Genomic DNA, 21131 nt, shown 5'->3' with positions numbered 1-21131 from the left:
GAAAAGCGAAATGCAAAGGCTCAATCTAGATGTACTAGCGGTCAGTGAAGTGAAATGCAAAGAAGACAAGGATATCTGGTCAGATGAGTATAGGATAATATCAACAGCAGCAGAAAATGGTATAACGGCAGTAGGATTCGTTATGAATAAGAAAGTAGAGCAGATAGCGTGTTACTTTGAATAGTTCAGTGATAGGGTTGTTCTTATCAGAATCGACAGCAAACCAGCATTGACAACGATAGTTTAGGCATACATGCCGACGACGCTAGCTGAAGATGAAGTGATAGAGAATATATATATGAGGATATTGAAAGGGTAATGCAGTACGTAAAGGGAGATGAAAATCTGATAGTCGTGGGGGACTGGAAATCAGTTGTAGGTGAAGGAGCAGAAAAAACGGTTACAGGAGAATGTCAGCTTGGGGCAAGGGATGAGAGAGGAGAAAGACTAATTGAGTTCTGTAGCAAATTTCACCTAGTAATAGCGAATTCTATGCTGACGAATCATAAGAGGAGGAGGTATACTTGCAAAAGACTGGTTGATAAGGGATGGTTTCAGTTACATTACATCAGGGTCAGCCACAGATTCAAAAAACAGATAGTGGATTGTAAGGCGTACCCAGGAGCAGATACAGACTCAGATCACAATGTAGTAGTGATGAAGTGTGGGCTGAAGTTTAACAGATTAGTCAGGAAGAATGAATACACAAAGAAATGGGATACGGAAGTACTAAGAAATGACGAGTTCTCTAAGGCTATAGATAGAGCAATAAGGAATAGCTCAGGGGGCAGTACAGTCGAAGAGGAATGGACACCTCTAAAAAAGGCAATCACAGAAACAGGGAAGAAAAACATAGATACAAAGAAAGTAGCTGTGAAGAAACTCTAGTAACAGCAGAAGCACTTCAGTTGATCGATGACAAAAGGAAGTACGAAAATGTTCTGGGACATTCAGGACTACAGAAATAAAAGTCGTCAAGGAATGAAATAAATTGGAAGTGCAGGGAAGCTAACATGAAATAGCTGCATGAAAAATGTGAAGAACTCGAAAAAGAAATAATTATCGGAAGGTGTGACTCATCATACGGGAAAGTCAAAACAATGTTCGGTGAAATTAAAAGCAAGGGTGGAAACATTAAGAGTGCAACGGGAATTCCACTGTTAAATGCAGAGGAGAGAGCGGATAGGTGAAAAGATTACATTGAAGGCCTTTATGAGGTGGAAGATTTGTCTGATGTAATGGAAGAAGAAATAGGAGTCGATTTAGATGAGATACGGGATCCACCATTAGAATCAGAATTTGTAAGAGCTCCATTTGACTTTCGGAAAAATATCATCCACACTCCTCTGAAGACTGGATGAGCTGAAACGTACAAGAATTATTGCACAACCAGCTTAACAGCTCATGCATCCAAGCTGCTGACAAAAATAGTACACAGAAGAATGAAAATTGGGGATGTGTTGGATGACGATCAGTTTCGCTTTACGAAAAGTAGAGGCAGTTTTGACATTACGGATGACAATGGAAATGACACTAAAGAAGAATCAAGACATGCCCATAGGATTTGTTGACCTGGAAAAAGCGTTCGACAATGTCAAATGGTGGAAGATTTAAAAATTCTGAGAAATGTGGAGGTAAACTATGGGAAAAGACGGGTAATATACAGGGTGATTCAAAAAGAATACCACAACTTTAGGAATTTAAAACTCTGCAACGACAAAAGGCAGAGCTAAGCACTATCTGTCGGCGAATTAAGGGAGCTATAAAGTTTCATTTAGTTGTACATTTGTTCGCTTGAGGCGCTGTTGACTAGACGTCAGCGTCATTTGATGCTAAGATGGCGACCGCTCAACAGAAAGCTTTTTGTGTTATTGAGTACGGCAGAAGTGAATCGACGACAGTTGTTCAGCGTGCATTTCGAACGAAGTATGGTGTTAAACCTCCTGATAGGTGGTGTATTAAACGTAGGTATAAACAGTTTACAGATAATGGGTGTTCGTGCAAAGGGAAAAGTTCTGGATGGCCGAGAACGAGTGATGAAAATGTAGCACGCATCCAGCAAGCATTTGTTCGCAGCCCAGGAAAATCGACTCGCTGAACTAGCAGAGAGCTGCAAATTCCACAATCAACTGTATGGAGAGTCCTACGAAAAAGGTTAGTTATGAAACCTTATCGTCTGAAACTGGTTCAAGCACTGTCTGCAGCTGATAAGATTAAAAGAATCGATTTTGTGATTTTATCCTTGCTCAAATGGAAACAGATGAATCTTTCGTTTCAAAGATTGTGTTTATTGATGAAGCAACTTTCCACACTAACGGGAAAGTCAACCGTCACAATGTCTGTATATGGGGCACTGAGAATCCGCGGGAAACAACTCAGTATGACTCGCCTAAGGTGAACGTTTTCTGTGCCATTTCAGCCAATAAAGTTTTTGGTCCCTTTTTCTTCGAAGGTGCTACTGTAACTGGACTACAGTATCTGGAGATGTTAGAGAATTGGCTGTTCCCTCAGCTCGAACAAGAAGCACAACAATTCATATTTCAGCAGGATGGAGCGCCACCACATTGGCACTTATCTGTCCGTAACTACCTGAACGTCAACTACCCGAGGCGATGGATCGGCCGCCAGGCAGCCCGTGACTGAACACTTCATCACTGGCCTCCAAGAAGCCCTGATCTTACCCCCTGCGATTTTTTCTTATGGGGGTGTGTTAAGGATACGGTGTTTCGGCCACCTCTCCCAGCCACCATTGATGATTTGAAACGAGAAATAACAGCAGCTATCCAAACTGTTACGCCTGATATGCTACAGAGAGTGTGGAACGAGTTGGTGTATCGGGTTGATATTGCTCGAGTGTCTGGAGGAGGCCATATTGAACATCTCTGAACTTGTTTTTGAGTGAAAAAAAACCTTTTTAAATACTGTTTGTAATGATGTATAACAGAAGGTTATATTATGTTTCTTTCATTAAATACACATTTTTAAAGTTGTGGTATTCTTTTTGAATCACCCTGTACAATATGTACAAGAGCCAAGAGGAAATAATAAGAGTGGAAGACCAAGAAAAAGTGCTCGGATTAAAAAGTATGTAAGACAGGGGTGTCGTCTTTCGCCCCTACTGTTCAATCTGTACGTCGAAGAAGTAATGATGGAAATAAAAGAAATACAACTGTGCAGATGGGATACTTACAGACAGGATTGACGGAAAACAGCGAAAAAGTTCAAAGAAAGGCGGCTCGCTTTGCTGACGACGTCTTCAGTCTTGAGACTTGATTGATTCATCTCTGCACCCTAGTCTATTCTGTGCAAGCCTTTTCCTCTCCCAATAATTACTGCGGGCTACGTCCAATTGAACGTGCTTACGGTATACATCCTTTGGCCTCCACCTACAATTTTTACCTTCCGCACTTCCCTCCGTTATCAGTTTCACTTTTTCATGATGCTTCAGGAAGTATCCTATCAATCGATTCTTTTACTCAATTTCTGCAGGAAATTTCTTTTCCCCGAGTTCAGTACTTCCTCTATAGTTACGCGATCTACCCGTCTAATCTTCAGCGTTCGCCTGTAGCACCGCATTTCAAAAAACTTTAGTCTCTTCTTGTATGAACTACTTTTGTCCACGTTTCACTGCAGTACATGGCTACTCTCCAAACAAAGACCCCCAGAAAAGACATCATAATACATAATGTATATTAGACTTTAAGGAAATCCTCTTTTTAGAAAATTCTTGTCTTGCTGTCGCCAGTCTGCATTTTATACCCTCTCTACTTCAGCCACCATCACTTATTCTGCTGCACAAACAGCAAAACTCATCTACCCCTTTGTGCCTGAATTATAATCTAATTCTGTCAGCATCATCTGACTTAATTTGACTGCATTCCATTATCCTTTTGTAAATATTTATCTCGTAATGTCTTTCCAAGCCACTATCCATTCCGTTCAACTGCCCTTCTGATTTCTGCACAGTTTGAAAGAGTGTAATCCGGTCACCATGGTCAAAAGCTTTCTTTAAATCTACAAATGCTATAAATGTCGATTAGCCGTTCTTCAACCTATCTTCTGAGATTAGCTGTGGGATCAATATTGCCGCACGTGTTCCTACATTTCTGCTGAACCCAAACTGATCCCTTCCGAGGTCGGTTTCTACCAATTTTTTCGATCTTGTATAAATCATTCGTATCAGTATTTTGCAAATAAGGCTTGTTAAACTGATGGGTGGAAATAATCATTTTTCTCAGCACTTGCCTTCTTTGACTTTGGAATTATTGCATCCTTCTTGATCTCTGAAGGTAATTCCACTGCCTCACACACCAAATAAAATAGTTTTCCGATAGCTGGCTCTCCCAAGGATCTCAACAACTGTGGTGGAATGTGGTTTTACTCCAGTGCCCTTTTTTCCATTTAGGTCATTCAGTGCTTTGTCAGATTATTCTCTGCTTACTACTGGTTTGTTATCTGAGCTCATGATATTGGTACGGATTTTCCACATGTCTCCAGAGGTCTCGTGTAATTTCGTAATGGCAGCATCTGTCTCTCCGCTAGTTATGGAAGTTTCTACCGCCTTGCATTTTTCCTCTTTCCATTACTTCAAAGCCATTTTGCTTTTTCTATCAATCTCATCTTTTAACTGTTTGTATTCCCTCTTGCTCGCTTTATTTGTTGCATTTTTATATTTTGTCCTTTCTTCAATCAACTACAGTATCTTCTAGATCTTGTTTTCTATCTGATCCTGTGCTGTCGTCACTCTTCCGTTTCTCTAAGCCACCCATTCGTTTTCTGCTGTGTACCTTTCCCCGTTGCCTAATGCTCCCTCTCAAACTTTCGACAACCTTTGGTTCTTCCAGTGTATCCAGATCGAACCTCCTTAAATTCCTGTATTTTTATATTTCTTCTAGTTTTAATCTCCAGTTCGTAACCAATAAATTATGGCCGGAGTCCGCTGTCCCTGGAAATGTCTTATAGATTAAAATCTCGTTTCGAACTCTTTGTCTTACCAACATATAATAAATCTGAAACCTTCCAGTGTCACCAGATCTCCTCCACGTGTACAACATCTTTCATCATTCTTAAACTAAGTGTTAGGGATGATTAAATTATGCTCTGCGCAATAGTTTCTCTTTCATTCCTTTTCCCCAATTCATGTTCTCCTACCGTTTTTCCTTCCTTTTCGCCAGCCGGGGTGGGGAAGCGGTTCTAGGCGCTACAGTCTGGAACCGCGCGATCGCTACGGTCGCAGGTTCGAATCCTGCCTCGGGCATGGATGTGTGTGATGTCCTTAGGTTAGTTAGGTTTAAGTAGTTCTATGTTCTAGGGGACTGATGACCTCAGATGTTAAGTCCCATAGTGCTCAGAGCCATTTGAACCTTCCTTTTCCTGTTACTGAACTCCAGTAAACCATCACAATTAAATTTTCATCTCCCTTGAAAATCTGAATAATTTCCTTTATCTTGTGACAGAGTCTTTGAATCTCGTCATCATCTGCTTAGATAGTTGGCATATTCACTTGTACTACTGTGGTGGGTGTTACCTTTGAATCTATCCTGACTACAATAATGCATTAAATATGTTATTCATAACAGGTCACCAGAATTCCAGTTCCCTTATTCATAATAAAGCCTACACATGCGATGCCCTTATTTCATTTATTGTTGATAATGCTGTACTGATCTGACCGGAAGTACCGTTCTTCCTAACACCACACTTCACTAACTGCTACTATATCTAACTTTAGCCTATCCATTCCACTTTTTGTAGTCTGTAATCTATCCACTCGATTGGCGTATCGAACCTCCCAAGTATTTCATCGTAATTTAATTATACAGTAGATAGTAGTTTACATACGATGTACATCCTTAAGCGAATGTGGTGTTATTAAAATATCGTAAGCACAGCGACAAAAAAACCCTAGCAGTATTGCTTGGGCTGGCAGTTATGTATGCTGAATTATTTACTATGGTTATGGAGGGCGGTACATTTTAACTGGGTGCTCAGTTCATTATTCTGCGGAAAAATCAGACACTTACGTAAACTGTATTTTTCAGCTTTCTCAACTAGAAAAAATGGCCAGGGGAGGAGTTCGTGCAAGATAGACATGACAAATTTTACTGGTGTGTGAGAACTAAATTGGAATTAGAACAAAATAACTTTCAGGAAATTAAAATAAATGTTTTGTTTTTGGTGAATTGTTAATGATTCACGTGACACGAAAATGGCTGTACAGGAAGCTAAAGTTGATTGAGACATGAATGGACAAGGGGGAGGGTACAACGACGACATGGACGTGTCAGATGACCAATCAACAAGCAATGTGTGAAGAGAGGGAGGGGGGGGGGGGGGGAGCGAAAATACCAAGTTTGGTGGAAATTATGAGAATACAGTATTCACAGGAAATATACCTGCTGGATGTTGTTGATTCAGCAGGGTGATATGTTATAAAGCAGGAGACTCTTTACGAGTAGCTTGTCATTGTTTTTGCACCGTCTTCTTTTTACACACACGTGTTAAGTATGACGCGCACTACACAGTATTTCTATTGATAGAATTTATATTTACCTTATCACTTACTTATTGTAACACAAGAAAGCAGGAATTTTTCTAGAGTTCAAACTGTGTTGGTAGAGTACTTGTCGGCGAAAGGCAAAGGTCCCGAGTTCGAGTATCTGCCCAGCGCACAATTTAAAGCTGGCAGGCAGTTTCATATCAGCACACACTCCGCTACAGAGTGAAAATTTCGTTCTGAGAACATCCGCAGGATCCGACTAAGCCATGTCTCTGCAATGTCCTTTCTTGAAGAGTGCTAGTCTTGCAAGTTTCGCAGGAGAACTCCTGTGATGTTTGGACGATAGAAGACGGGATACTGTCAGGAGTACAGCTGTGAGGACGGATCGTGAGTCGTGCTTGGGTAGCTCAGTTGGTAAAGCACATGCCTGCAAAAGACAAAGGTTCCGATTTCGAGACTCGGTCTGGCATACAGTATTAATCTATCAAGAGGTTTCAGGCATTCTTCTGTATGTATGTTGCGGAACATTAGTCATCTGCGCTGAAAGACTATTGACACTGTTGAAGGGCTACCAACATCCCATAGTGAGTGCCAGACATTCAGCACCACAAATCTGGAGTGGCAGTGCTGTTTTATTTGAAGGACTGCAAAATATATCTGTCATTAAAGTTCTCAACTAACATTTCTAGCGAACTTAAAATTTCTCAGAACCACTGACTATATGAAATATGATGGAAGAGTGGACAAATGAAGACAGTTGATATTCAAGATAGTGATTTCAACTAATTTAATTTTTTACGTGTGCCTATTGGAAAAAATGCATATATAAAAGTGTCAGTTCATATTCATGGAGTATCACACAATGTAACTATACGAGTTAATGTTCGATCTCTACAAGAAGATCGTTGTGACTGCGTGTTTAATTTGCAAGAGTGTTTAGGTTCAAATGGCTCTGAGCACTATGGGACTCAACTGCTGTGGTCATAAGTCCCCTAGAACTTAGAACTACTTAAACCTAACTAACCTAAGGACATCACACACATCCATGCCTGAGGCAGGATTCGAACCTGCGACCGTAGCGGTCGTGCGGTTCCAGACTGTAGCGCCTTTAACCGCTCGGTCACTCCGGCCGGCGCAAGAGTGTTTAGTTCTCACGTACAAACTCGTTGGTTCTGGTTATGATTGAAGTACGTATTCAGAAGTGATTGTGAAAATAACGCACTTGCTTAAAAGGGACTGATTTACAGATTCTAATCAGTTTGTTGCTTTAGAGGTGTATGGTAGATATGAATGTATTTATTGCACGGAACTGTTTCTCTTTCATATAACAATCTTGTTGACTGTTATTAACGATATATTGTTCATTTTACATACAATTGCCCACCAAATGCAATTCAATGCTATTTCAGATATACTGAAGAGGTTGTAGCAGTCAAAACTTGGCTGCCTAATGGAGATATCATAATGTTCACTCCAATTTTAACAAGCTACTGTTTGCAATAGATGGTCTGTACCTAGAGATTGGAAAATTGCGCAGGTCGCACCAGTGTTTAAGAAGGGTAGTAGCAGTAATCCATCTAACTACAGACCTATATCACTGACGTCGGTTTGCAGTAGGGTTTTGGAGCATATACTGTATTCAAACATTATGAATCACCTCGAAGGGAACGATCTATTGATACGTAATCAGCATGGTTTCAGGAAACATCGTTCTTGTGCAACGCAGCTAGCTCTTTATTCGCACGAAGTAATGGCCGCTATCGACAGGGGATATCAAGTTGATTCCGTATTTCTAGATTTCCGGAAATCTTTTGACACCGTTCCTCACAAGCGACTTCTAATCAAGCTGCGGGCCTATGGGGTATCGTCTCAGTTGTACGACTGGATTCGTGATTTCCTGTCAGGAAGGTCGCAGTTCGTAGTAATAGACGGCAAATCATCGAGTAAAACTGAAGTGATATCAGGTGTTCCCCAGGGAAGCGTCCTGGGACCTCTGCTGTTCCTGATCTATATAAGTGAGCTGGGTGACAATCTGAACAGTTCTCTTAGGTTGTTCGCAGATGATGCTGTAATTTACCGTCTAGTAAAGTCATCCGAAGACCAGTATCTGTTGCAAAGCGATTTAGAAAAGATTGCTGTATGGTGTGGCAGGTGGCAGTTGACGCTAAATAACGAAAAGTGTGAGGTGATCCACATGAGTTCCAAAAGAAATCCGTTGGAATTCGATTACTCGATAAATAGTACAATTCTCAAGGCTGTCACTTCAACTAAATACCTGGGTGTTAAAATTACGAACAACTTCAGTTGGAAAGACCACGTAGATAATATTGTGGGGAACGCGAACCAAAGGTAGCGTTTCATTGGCAGGACACCTAGAAGATGCAAAAAGTCCACTAAAGAGACAGCTTACACTACACTTGTTCGTCCTCCGTTAGAATATTGCTGCGCGGTGTGGGATCCTTACCAGGTGGGATTGACGGAGGACATCGAAAGGGTGCAAAAAAGGGCAGCTCGTTTTGTATTATCACGTAGTAGGGGAGAGAGTGTGGCAGATATGACACGCGAATTGGGATGGAAGTCATTAAAGCAAAGACGTTTTTCGTCGCGGCGAGATCTATTTACGAAATTTCAGTCACCAACTTTCTCTTCCGAATGCGAAAATATTTTGTTGAGCCCAAGCTACATAGGTAGGAATGATCATCAAAATAAAATAAGAGAAATCAGAGCTCGAACAGAAAGGTTTAGGTGTTCGTTTTTCCCGCGCGCTGTTCGGGAGTGGAATGGTAGAGAGATAGTATGATTGTGGTTCGACGCACTTAAATGTGAATTACAGATTAGTCATGTAGATGTAGATATTCTACAAAGGTTTGAAGATGACTATTATTTTTGTATGTTTCCGCTGTGTGTGTGACAGCATAGAAGTAAAACGATTAGTGCTACCAGTGAAAGTGCATTGTGATTCATTACATGAAAATGCAGTTTTTTGTGATAAAATTTGTATCCATAGTATTATTTGTTTGCTGATTTTCCCCTTAACTCCCTCTGTAATGAGCTATGATGTTCTTCTGTCATTAAATTAAGCATTATAGAGAGGTTAAATTTACTGATGATGCTGATGAGGCAGACTTGGTAATATTGCACATATTTTTTTGACGTTATGTGTATGCATGTAAGATGAAATTTAGTGACGAGACAATACAGTATTTCCAACGATACAGAGAGAGAGAGAGAGAGAGAGAGAGAGAGAGGGAGGGAGAGTATGTGTATATCGGAACTTACGCCTTTCAGGGGAAAATATTTTTGACTACAACGCCGTTTTACTGAATTCAACGGCAAATATCTTTGAACATGACGCCAATTCATGTGAAGGGTACGTACTTTTTTTCGGAAATACTATTATTTTTACGTATTTCAAATGAAGCTTGCGTAATTTCACGACTACATTCTGATTCTAGTACCCGCTAAAATACAACGCTGTGATTGACTGCCACATTTGAATACTGTGCTTATCCAGAAGTATGGGGTGTAAGTATTTCACTTCACAAAATCGACATAGTCGACATTCAAGAAATGTTCGACACACACCATTAACTTACGCCATGAACACTGAATGAAAACTGGCGCGCCACAGTGATGACAAAGGTTCATACTATAGAGATCGAAGGCGAACTAGGTATCCAATCTTAAAGAAAGCATACAGAATCACGTTATGGAATGCAATGGCATGCAACTGAATGCGAAACAGTCTGTCGTGGAGCTTATAGTGAAACTAGCTATACTTTAAGGAGTAGCTGCAGATAGTGCGATAATTTGCATGGAGAAGGAGGGCTCGGAGGAGCGTAGGTGGAGTGGCGTTTCATGTGATTTTGCTGTCATTCATTACGCTGATGACGGCACTGATAACAGTGATGACGTAATTGGTAAGGAGGGTGGAGCTTGTGACATTACACAGACAGTTGAAGATCAACTGCACCAGGTAGTAGGTAGCCACTCTATTCATAAACGGTACTAACAAGGGAACCTTCCCATCGCACCCCCCCTCAGATTTAGTTATAAGTTGGCACAGTGGATAGGCCTTCAAAAACTGAACAAAGATCAATCGAGAAAACAGGAAGAAGTTATGTGGAACTATGAAAAAATAAGCAAAATATACAAACTGAGTAGTCCATGTGCAACATATGTAACATCAAGGAGAATGTAAGCAGAGTGTCGCCGTGGTCCCGTGCTTAGCGTGAGCAGCTACGGAGCGAGAGGTCCTTGGTTCAAGTCTTCCCTCGAGTGAAACATTTTATATCTTCATTTTCGCGAAGTTATGATCGGTCCGTTCGTTCATTGACGTCACTGTTCACTGTAATAAGTTTAGTGTCTGTGTTTTGCGACCGCACCGCAAAACCGTGTGATTAGTAGACGAAAGGACGTGCCTCTCCAATGGGAACCGAAAACATTTGATCGCAAGGTCATAGGTCAACCGATTCCTCCACAGAAAAGCACGTCTGATATATTCTATACGACACTGGTGACGGCATGTGCGTCACATGACAGGAATTTGTTATCGACCCACGTAACTTGTACACTTAGCGAATGGGTGAAAAAGTTCTTCTACCTTGCCCGATTTAGGTTTTCTTGTGGATGTGATAATCACTCTCAAAAAACTGATGAAAACATAATAGTTTGTCACATAAACTGAAAATAAAAAACTTTTCCCTCGAGGGAAGACTTGATCCAAGGACCTCTCGCTCCGCAGCTGCTCACACTAACCACGGGACTACGACGCTGCGGTGCTTATTTTATCCTTGATGTTGCCTATCTTCTACATGGACTACTCAGTTTATATATTTTGCTCATTTTTTCATAGTTCCACACATCTTCCTGTTTTCTCGATTGATGTGTGTTCAGTTTTTCAAGGCCTATCCACTGTGCCAACTTATAACTAAACCGGGGGGGGGGGGGGGGGGTGCGACGGGGAGGTTCCCTTGTAAGTGTAATGAGTAAATAGCTTCCAGTTAAGTTTTAGCTTAAAAAAGTGCTGTGAAAATCTGATTCGCAAACTATCGTCTCAGTCCCACCATACAGCATATATATTTCAGCAGCGTTAAATTTCGTAAAATGGAATAAGACACGTAATACTGTCACATACAGATACGAGTACAGCGCGATACACAGCGGGTTCAGAGCATCCAAACAATCTACAACAGTACGATATCACTCTCATTATACTAACCAGAAAATTTTTTGAGAAAGGTACAAAAATGGCGTTCTGATCTGTCAGCCAGTCACGGACTGTATCATTGGCCGTTCTGTCTATACAGGCTATGTGAGACATTTTGCTATTTCAGTTTTGTTCGAGAGAAAAGAGAACTCTCTTCTACAATTTCTTCAGTGCGATGCTCTGAGTTCATCGAATCAAACCTGTTACCCAGCAATGTAATTCGGAATTTTGCTACATCGTATTTACAGGGTGTTTCAAAAATGACCGGTATATTTGAAACGGCAATAAAAACTAAACGAGCAGCGATAGAAATACACCGTTTGTTGCAATATGCTTGGGACAACAGTACATTTTCAGGCAGACAAACTTTCGAAATTACAGTAGTTACAATTTTCAACACCAGATGGCGCTGCGGTCTAGGAAACTCTATAGTACGATATTTTCCACATATCCACCATGCGTAGCAATAATATGGCGTAGTCTCTGAATGAAATTACCCGAAACCTTTGACAACGTGTCTGGCGGAATGGCTTCACATGCAGATGAGATGTACTGCTTCAGCTGTTCAATTGTTTCTGGATTCTGGCGGTACACCTGGTCTTTCAAGTGTCCCCACAGAAAGAAGTCACAGGGGTTCATGTCTGGCGAATAGGGAGGCCAATCCACGCCGCCTCCTGTATGTTTCGGATAGCCCAAAGCAATCACACGATCATCGAAATATTCATTCAGGAAATTAAAGACGTCGGCCGTGCGATGTGGCCGGGCACCATCTTGCATAAACCACGAGGTGTTCGCAGTGTCGTCTAAGGCAGTTTGTACCGCCACAAATTCACGAAGAATGTACAGATAGCGAGATGCAGTAATCGTTTCGGATCTGAAAAATGGGCCAATGATTCCTTTGGAAGAAATGGCGGCCCAGACCAGTACTTTTTGAGGATGCAGGGACGATGGGACTGCAACATGGGGCTTTTCGGTTCCCCATATGCGCCAGTTCTGTTTATTGACGAAGCCGTCCAGGTAAAAATAAGCTTAGTCAGTAAACCAAATGCTGCCCACATGCATATCGCCGTCATCAATCCTGTGCACTATATCGTTAGCGAATGTCTCTCGTGCAGCAATGGTAGCGGCGCTGAGGGGTTGCCGCGTTTGAATTTTGTATGAATAGAGGTGTAAACTCTGGCGCATGAGACGATACGTGGACGTTGGCGTCATTTGGACCGCAGCTGCAACACGGCGGACGGAAACCCGAGGCCGCTGTCGGATCACCTGCTGCACTAGCTGCGCGTTGCCCTCTGTGGTTGCCGTACGTGGTCGCCCTACCTTTCCAGCACGTTCATCCATCACGTTCCCAGTCTGTTGAAATTTTTCAAACAGATCCTTTATTGTATCGCTTTTCGGTCCTTTGGTTACATTAAACCTCCGTTGAAAACTTCGTCTTGTTGCAACAACACTGTGTTCTAGGCGGTGGAATTCCAACACCAGAAAAATCCTCTGTTCTAAGGAATAAACCATGTTGTCCACAGCACACTTGCACGTTGTGAACAGCACACGCGTACAGCAGAAAGACGACGTACAGAATGGCGCACCCACAGACTGTGTTGTCTTCTATATCTTTCACATCACTTGCAGCGCCATCTGTTGTTGAAAATTTTAACTACTATAATTTCGAAAGTTTGTCCGCCTGAAATGTACTGTTGTCCCAAGCATATTGCAACAAACGGTGTATTTCTATCGCTGCTCGTTTAGTTTTTATTGCCGTTTCAAATATACCGGTCATTTTTGAAACACCCTGTACTTCCTCGATGTGTTGCATACACAGGACCCAATCTCATATTTTCTAGTCTCCCTCTTCCAAGAAAACGCTATTAGTGGCAAAACTGAAGGAGAAAAAAAGAAAAACGATTTCTTCAGATGCCAAGTTGAAAGTAGGCATTCCAGGCATTAACGTGAACTGCTGCATAGAGCGGGAAGTTTCGTTATTTACAGCGGTGTGTCATGTGACGTCCCTTCCCCCCTCCTGCACTCGTCTGGAGGAGACGCGACTCGTAATGATGTTCGTCCCCCTCAGTATGACGTCGACGAGCACCTGCAACTCTCGTAAAACACAGCTCCTCGCGTACTTAAGAAATATTCTATTGTTCGTCCGTAACAGTCATCAGTTTGTGTTAACTGATCAATTGTTTATCTTTTATCTTATGCCCGGTTGGTTTCGTTGAGCAGTGAAATCTTGGTTCTTAATCCTATCATTACGCTCGTTTTTCACATCGTCCTTAGCGAGGATTAATAATTGCTGTCCGTAATTCCGTTGCTATGCCATCGCTACGTCAAATTATTAACAACGGTCCAACGTAACGCCAGAGATCACTCATGTTGAAGTAACGTCCTTGTAACACGCCGTAATGCTGATTTTTATATTATTCACCTTTCACTGTCTGTTATTCCTGTCTTCACACAGTCACTTAAAATGTTTGAAAGACTTAATCACTAGCATGAACATACGTAATATTATTCCTTGAATCACGTAGGCGACACGTCTGATTTATCTCTTAAGTAATAGTTTATTTATCACACTGATATGTAATTCAAGATTAACTTCTCATCAGTCTAGTAATCGTGACTTTGACAACAACTTTTGATTGAACGGCGTATTGGTTTCTCTTCATGTCTTTGTATTATTGTGTCCTACTCAAGACTACGAATAGTTTTCGTGTTACTGATCCATTACTCTCAAGTTCACAACTGTTCTTCGGTCCGAAGGTAAAGTCCAAGAAATCAGTATCACTTAATTAAAATCACCTTCGCGTTGATAATGGCAAAAAATCACTTTACTCAGTCGAATGACTGAGTATGGCTTCAGTCTCTCTCTCCCGAACTATCGAACTTTCACAGCTGAAACAATCTATTAACGCTTGTTTCCAGAAGACTATCGCAATAGTACTCTAGAGCGACTCAAGAGTAACCAACTAAACATTTACATATCCGAGTTGCATTGTGAGCGCATTGAATTTCGTTTTTGATGCGGCTACAACTTTCTTCCATGGTAAATGTTATCTTTGACCGAATTACCTCCTTAGATTTAACCTTCGTTTATATGAATTTAAATTTATTCTATAGAAGTTTAAAAGATAATGCATGACAACCCTGTCCTTTCATCTCCTCTTTTGTCTGTTACTCTCAGTATTTAAGTGTTATAGTTGTTAATCGAAACAATATCATTGTAATTAATTTCTTTTATCTCCAATAGTTGTTGTCACTGTCAAGATGACTCCTTCCCTACTTTAAGTTTTCACAAAGATTGTTAAGTTTGTTCATTGGGGTTTTCTGTCCTTCGGGCGTTAGAGTCAGGCTGTATCTGCAACGCGTATAAAAACAATTAATCACAAAGACAGAAGAGTTTACCTTAATGAGGTTAAGTTTTGTGAACATATTTGTGCGTAGCATACTCTGTCTCTGAACTAAGGACCAGAAAAGTATAAAGCCTTGTGTTGCTGTATGCCGCATCGCTGTTTTACTGAATGGAGCTGATTCTCTCCTAAGATTACAAATTACCTCGGAAAACTCGGAGCGCAGACACCCGACTCTTTATGATGAGGGCATAAATTTAAAGAACTTTGGTCCAAAGGAGAGAGGCGCCGGTTTCGTAACTCGTGAAGTCCTAGGGCTGAAAAGTCTATTTCTGGGCTGTGGTGCTGTGACAGAGAAACTTTACAATGCTAATTAGCAGGATCGTTAATCTCTGCGTGTGTAGTATACGAGGTGGGGGGAGGAGGGAGGGGGCTGGACCGCCATTTTTATTCCTACCTCCCTCGCCCGCTGGCCAGAGTTACTCGCACCCCTCTGAATCAGCGGATGTGAGAAAATTCAGAGGAGAACTAAAGCGCTGGTGTATTTTTCAGACTGACGTACAGTAGTTGTTGAACGCCGAGAAGGATAAATTTATATCGCTTTTTGGTTGCATGACAATTGTGGCAGCACAGGTCTCCCATGTCTTTAAAACAATAACGGACTCGTTACGGCACAGAACGTAACGGTTCCAAAAATCCAGTAAATAGCAGTCAGCCTCGCCTGTGTACTCACAAGGAATCCCTTGGGAGTGAGGTCGCAAGTTCAGGAAAAGTAGATTAGCTGCTAATGACTCACCACGAGCATCTGGAGGGCGACAGAAAATGAGCGTCCCGGAGGTGCACAGGTGAACCTTCTATGGCAGGGGCGGGCAAACGTTGCACGCGGCTCATGAGCGCACAGCGCTGCACGTGTGCTGCTCGCGTGCAGGCGTAGACCGGGGCTGTGGCGACAGCCGGCAGGTTGCGGCAGTGTAGTGCCAGGCTAAGCTGCGGACGTTGATGCGAAGCGAGCACTATGTACTGAACGTTGTATTTCAAGAAACGGAGAAGTGGAGATTTGCTATCTTTTAAAAAGTAATGGGAGAATCATTTTTTCTTTGTGCAAACACGTGAAAAGTCGAAATGTTTAATATGTGGCAGTATTCTCGCTGGTCAACGGGAGTTTAGTATTGAAGGCCATAAAATAAATTTCACAAGGACGAGTACAATTTATTGTCGGATTCTGAGCGGATGGGGAATTGACTGAGCTTAAGAAGAGCGATCTGACGATACCAGATGAATCTGTCGTAGTTGGCCGGCCGGAGTGGCCGAGCGGTTCTAGGCACTACAGTCTGGAACCGCGCGACCGCTATGATCGCAGGTTCGAATCCTGCCTCGGGCATGGATGTGTGTGATGTCCTTAGGTTAGTTAGGTTTAAGTAGTTCTATGTACTAGGGGACTGATGACCACAGCAGTTAAGTCCCATACTGCTCAGAGCCATTTGAATTTGTCGTAGTTGCTGTTGTCACGAGAGATCTGCGACTTTCTCTCGTCATGTCTCTCATCTAACTGATTTAACATTTTATGGAGCACTGTTTTCAAGTTTTCAGGACGACAACAATAATAGCCCAGCGGTATGTGCAAGTTATAAGACTGCACTTAATATAGCGAGAGCTGGAAAACCATTTGCTGAATTAATAAGTCTCGGTTAAGAGCAAACATCGGTGATGAAAATTTACGTAACTGTTTGTGTTTGTCTGTATGTAGAGATTTTGTTCCAGATATTAAACGTATTGTAAACTCCACCTGTAATAATTAAATAAAACGTATCGTAGGTAATAGGTACTCTTTCAAACCATGATTTCTTTCAAGCACTCCCACTAACCTTATTCATTCACTCAATAAAGCAAGCTAGGAAACAAAACGCATTACAGAGGAAGGAGCGGACAGAAGGTATGGTGGGGATGGGAGATAAGCGGGTGGCCAGCTTGCCCCTGTGTGCACGCGGAACACCTGTTAACTGCACGCGTGCAAGTGCACCGCACATGTGCAGGATTCCTGCCCGCCCCTGTTCTATGGGATGTATGTATTACATGAGCCGTGGCTGGCTCACGTTATGCGTTGGATTAAACCTTGATTGCTATTCTGTGTTTAGTCTCTCGCGGTTATCGCGATTATGCTGTTATCGTCTCCTTCCGCGACTGGCAGCAGCAGTGTGTATCGATATTCGCACCTTGGACTATCTTTGGCCTGGCACTTATAGTTTCCGGCTGTGCTGTGTGCGACCAGTTGGTCGGTTGGCGTGGAGCAGCGGGTAAATCGCCGTGGCGCGTAGTTTGGCCGAGGCCGCTGGGGGTGTCCACGCGCGGTCGGAGTGTGTGAAGCTGTTCCCAGTGCTACGAGGTCCGTGGCTCACCGATCCTGGACACCAAAGTAGAGTTTTGACTTAATCTACCAGCAAGTCACGACTGTCCACATTGTGTCGTTTGGATTTCGTTGTCGGCTGTTGGGACATTCCCGCGACCAACATCGTGTGTTTTCAAATTGGCAAATTTTAGCCACCCTCCCGTGGAATTTTACTGTGCTTGATTATTTTGAATTGAAGTGCACCAGCGGAATCTTCTGCCTTGTAGCCGTTAACGTTCCGGTTACTTGCCCTTGCCGTTGACGTAAATTCAGGCAATGTATTTTCCTCATCGTGTTGTCGTTGTCCAGCAAGATGTGCAGTTTGGCAGCTCAATGTATAATTGGTTGTGGGCGCCAACGCCTTCTACGTTGTTCCATTGAACTCCCTGTTGTGTGCTGGTCGGGTGGAGCGGAAGTTATCTTGTCGGTGGGTCCGTTGACTGTCTGTCGGTTTGGTTGTCGTCGGATCGAGAATGGTTGGGCCGACTGCCTGTCTCACCTAAACGAGCGTTAGTTGGGTGTACTGCCTTTCTTATTGTTCTTGTTGTTTGTATTTCTATGGCTTCTAGCCGATTTTTAAATTAAGGTTGTTTTACCCTTAAGGCGTAAGATTGTTTGGGCCTTCAGCCTAAATTAAAGAACCCAGGTCTGAGTCTTAAGTGATGGGCCTTCAGCGGATTTTAAAAAAAATTAAAGTTGTTTTCATCTTAAGGTGTGAGATTGTTTGGGCCTTCAGCCTAATTGAAAGAACTGATTTAAGATAAGGCCTTCTGCCTTTTAAATTTCAGATTTTGGTTTGAATCTTAATTTATAAATTAAAGTGGTCTTTCCCATCAGGCATGAGATTGTATCCAGCCGCTAATTAATGCTGTGTTTTTTTTTTAAATTTTCTTGGCTCTAAAATGTTTGGTCAAATAAATAAAGTTGTATGTTCGAGTGTAACTGGCAGCCGCTTATTTTGGGCCCTTTCCATAATTTAAACTACCTGTCCTGTCCTGCGGGTTTAGCAGGGCGTCTCATTACATTCACAAAATGGGCATAGTCGACATTCAAGAAATGTTCGAAACAAACCATTAACTTGCACCATGAACACCGAACGAAAAGTGGTAAGCCACAGGTTCGCACCATCAAGGTCGAAGGTGACGTCGTTGGGAGTTACAAACCACGCAGTATGTTCATCTAGATACCCACTCTTAAGGAATGCATATAGAATCACATTGGTGTAGTAACGGGGTGGTGAGAACTGATGGAATGCGACGGCATGCAACGGAATGTGGAACACTCTGCCGTGGAACTTATCGTGGAACTGGCTATCCTTTAAGGCGTAGCTGCAGATAGTGCGATAACATGCTTTATAGGTACGGAACAAACGAAACATCCAGAGGCTGAATTTGTCCGACGGTCCGAGGTGGTATGAACTGCAATGTCACTTTTCATGAGGAATGTTTTGCTCTAAAGGAATATGACTTTTATACGCAGAGCAGAAAAGAAGCATAAGCAAGTTATTTTGACCAGCTATTGGCCAAAAGAAGTTACATTTCTGTTACTCCAGTTTTACCATTCTTGCTTACTGTGATGTAAATATTCCCAACTACCCTTGCAAGATCACACACTCGACAAAAAATCGTAGCACCCCCATCTTCTTGCAGCACAGTACGTAACATCCCAGCCAGTTTACCGACCAGATTAACTGTCGGCGTAACTGTTTACGAATGATTAAGGCACTGATCTTGATACAACTCTATCGGTACCTCTAATTTCCAGGGTTATTTTCAGGTGCATTTCCTCTTCAACTCGCGACTGGTCGGAGTTGACAACAAATTCCTTACTGAACGTGGGGTAAGTTTCTTAATCTCGTCTAGAAATTTTTGGGCCGATTCCGCAGTTCGCTGCGCAGCGTCAAATTGACGCTTTGTTTGAAATTTCGAAATCTTAAGAATTTCAATTCTGAAGCATTGCTTCCCTTGAAATCACTGTAATCTATGTCGTCGGCAACTGGATGCGTATAACGTAGTAGCTCACCTTCAGATTCATTCTGTAAACTGTATCGAGCGTTCTTTTAACGCACAAACACCAGTTATTGTAAGAAGTGCGCCTTGTCCTCCCTTGAATACCCGTAGTTTTTCTTATGCACTACACGTTCACACTGCTGCTTCAATATCACTTTCACTTGTTAAGCGCATATTCGAAATCTGGTCATAACTTTTTTTTATTTTTATTTTATTTAATGTGCTGCGGATATTCTTCCGTGTATGTACTTACGCATAGTACCATCTCCTTGGACAACGATTGTCCTTCATTGCGTTTCACAGGAGACGGGATTTGTGGCGCTCTGTCCGACAAGGTTGATGGACTACATGGGTCGACACCTGTTTCAGTATCACTTTCACTTGTTAAGTGCGTATCAAATGGTTCAAATGGCTCTGAGCACTATGGGACTTAACTTCTCAGGTCATCAGTCCCCTAGAACTTAGAACTACTTAAACCTAACTAACCTAAGGACAACACACACAACCATGCCCGAGGCAGGACTCGAACCTGCGATCGTAGCGGTCGCGCGGTTCCAGACTGTAGCGCCTAGAGCCGCTCGGCCACGCCGGCCAGCAAGCGCGTATGGTCGTCATCGTATTCCTCGTGTACATTGTCTGCACAGTCGAGCATATACGACACCACACATTCTATTGACTCATCCTGCGGTACCGCTAATATTTCGCTATCACTTCTTTCCCACTCTGCGATATTCCTTGGGTTTCTTTCTGACGAAATGTCAACTGCGGCAGCTATTGTTGTAGATATAATCCAATGTTTGCTTTGTTTACCGTTGCTATCGCTCTGCTTCGTATCAACACCAATAGCACTGTAGCACTGCTTCTCATCGACTAAGCAGTTAAATTACGCTCCGCAGCCTCATGTTGTGCTCACCTTTGGATACCTCCAGCACAAGCCCTGTCGTCATACAACAGCCAATATTGTGGCTGCACGTAGGCAATATGTGGAGTGTCAAACCCGTAAATATCATTGGCATTTTGCGACCTCGCACTCGAGGGGTTCCTTGCCAGAACGAACACCACGAGGTCAAACTACTGCTGCTATCGACCGCTAACTAAGCTAGGCATGCTCTGTAACGGTGCTCCAAGGGAATGGCTTACAAGGTTTAGCAAAATCGACACAACGATTTGGTTAGTAGAAGGTAAATAACATGACTGAAATCGTCTTATAATTTATAAAAGTAAGTGGCAGCAGGTACTTAAGATCCAGAGCAGGGAAAAGTATGTATCACAATAATATATTTATGAGCTAAACGACAAGAACACACTAGCAAAACTAAGAAGTACGGGGAGACAGTCGTCTTGAAATTGGATGGCTCTCCTCACTCGGAGTGCTATCGTACCAGGACGCGTTTTTGTGCACGGGAGCGTGTAACAGAGGCCGATGGGTCTGCTTCTCTTCCCAGGACGAACTAGAAAGTAGAGGTGGTAACTGAGTAACGAGGACACGTGACGAACCATTTTTCTTTATTGTTATTCCACCCCCACGCGTCTAGTATGACGGGGGCCGGACTGGTAGTGGTACAGTAGTTTGCTCTTGAGCCAAAGCGATGATGATGTTTGGTGTGTGGGGCGCTCAACTGCGCTGTTATCAGCGCCCGTACGAATTCCCAGTCTTTACACAGACCAGTGTCGCCCACTTTCA

This window comes from Schistocerca cancellata, chromosome 7, assembly GCF_023864275.1.
Source record: "Schistocerca cancellata isolate TAMUIC-IGC-003103 chromosome 7, iqSchCanc2.1, whole genome shotgun sequence".
NCBI classification, from domain to species: Eukaryota; Metazoa; Arthropoda; class Insecta; order Orthoptera; family Acrididae; genus Schistocerca; species Schistocerca cancellata.
Note: the sequence above shows the minus strand (reverse complement) of the source record.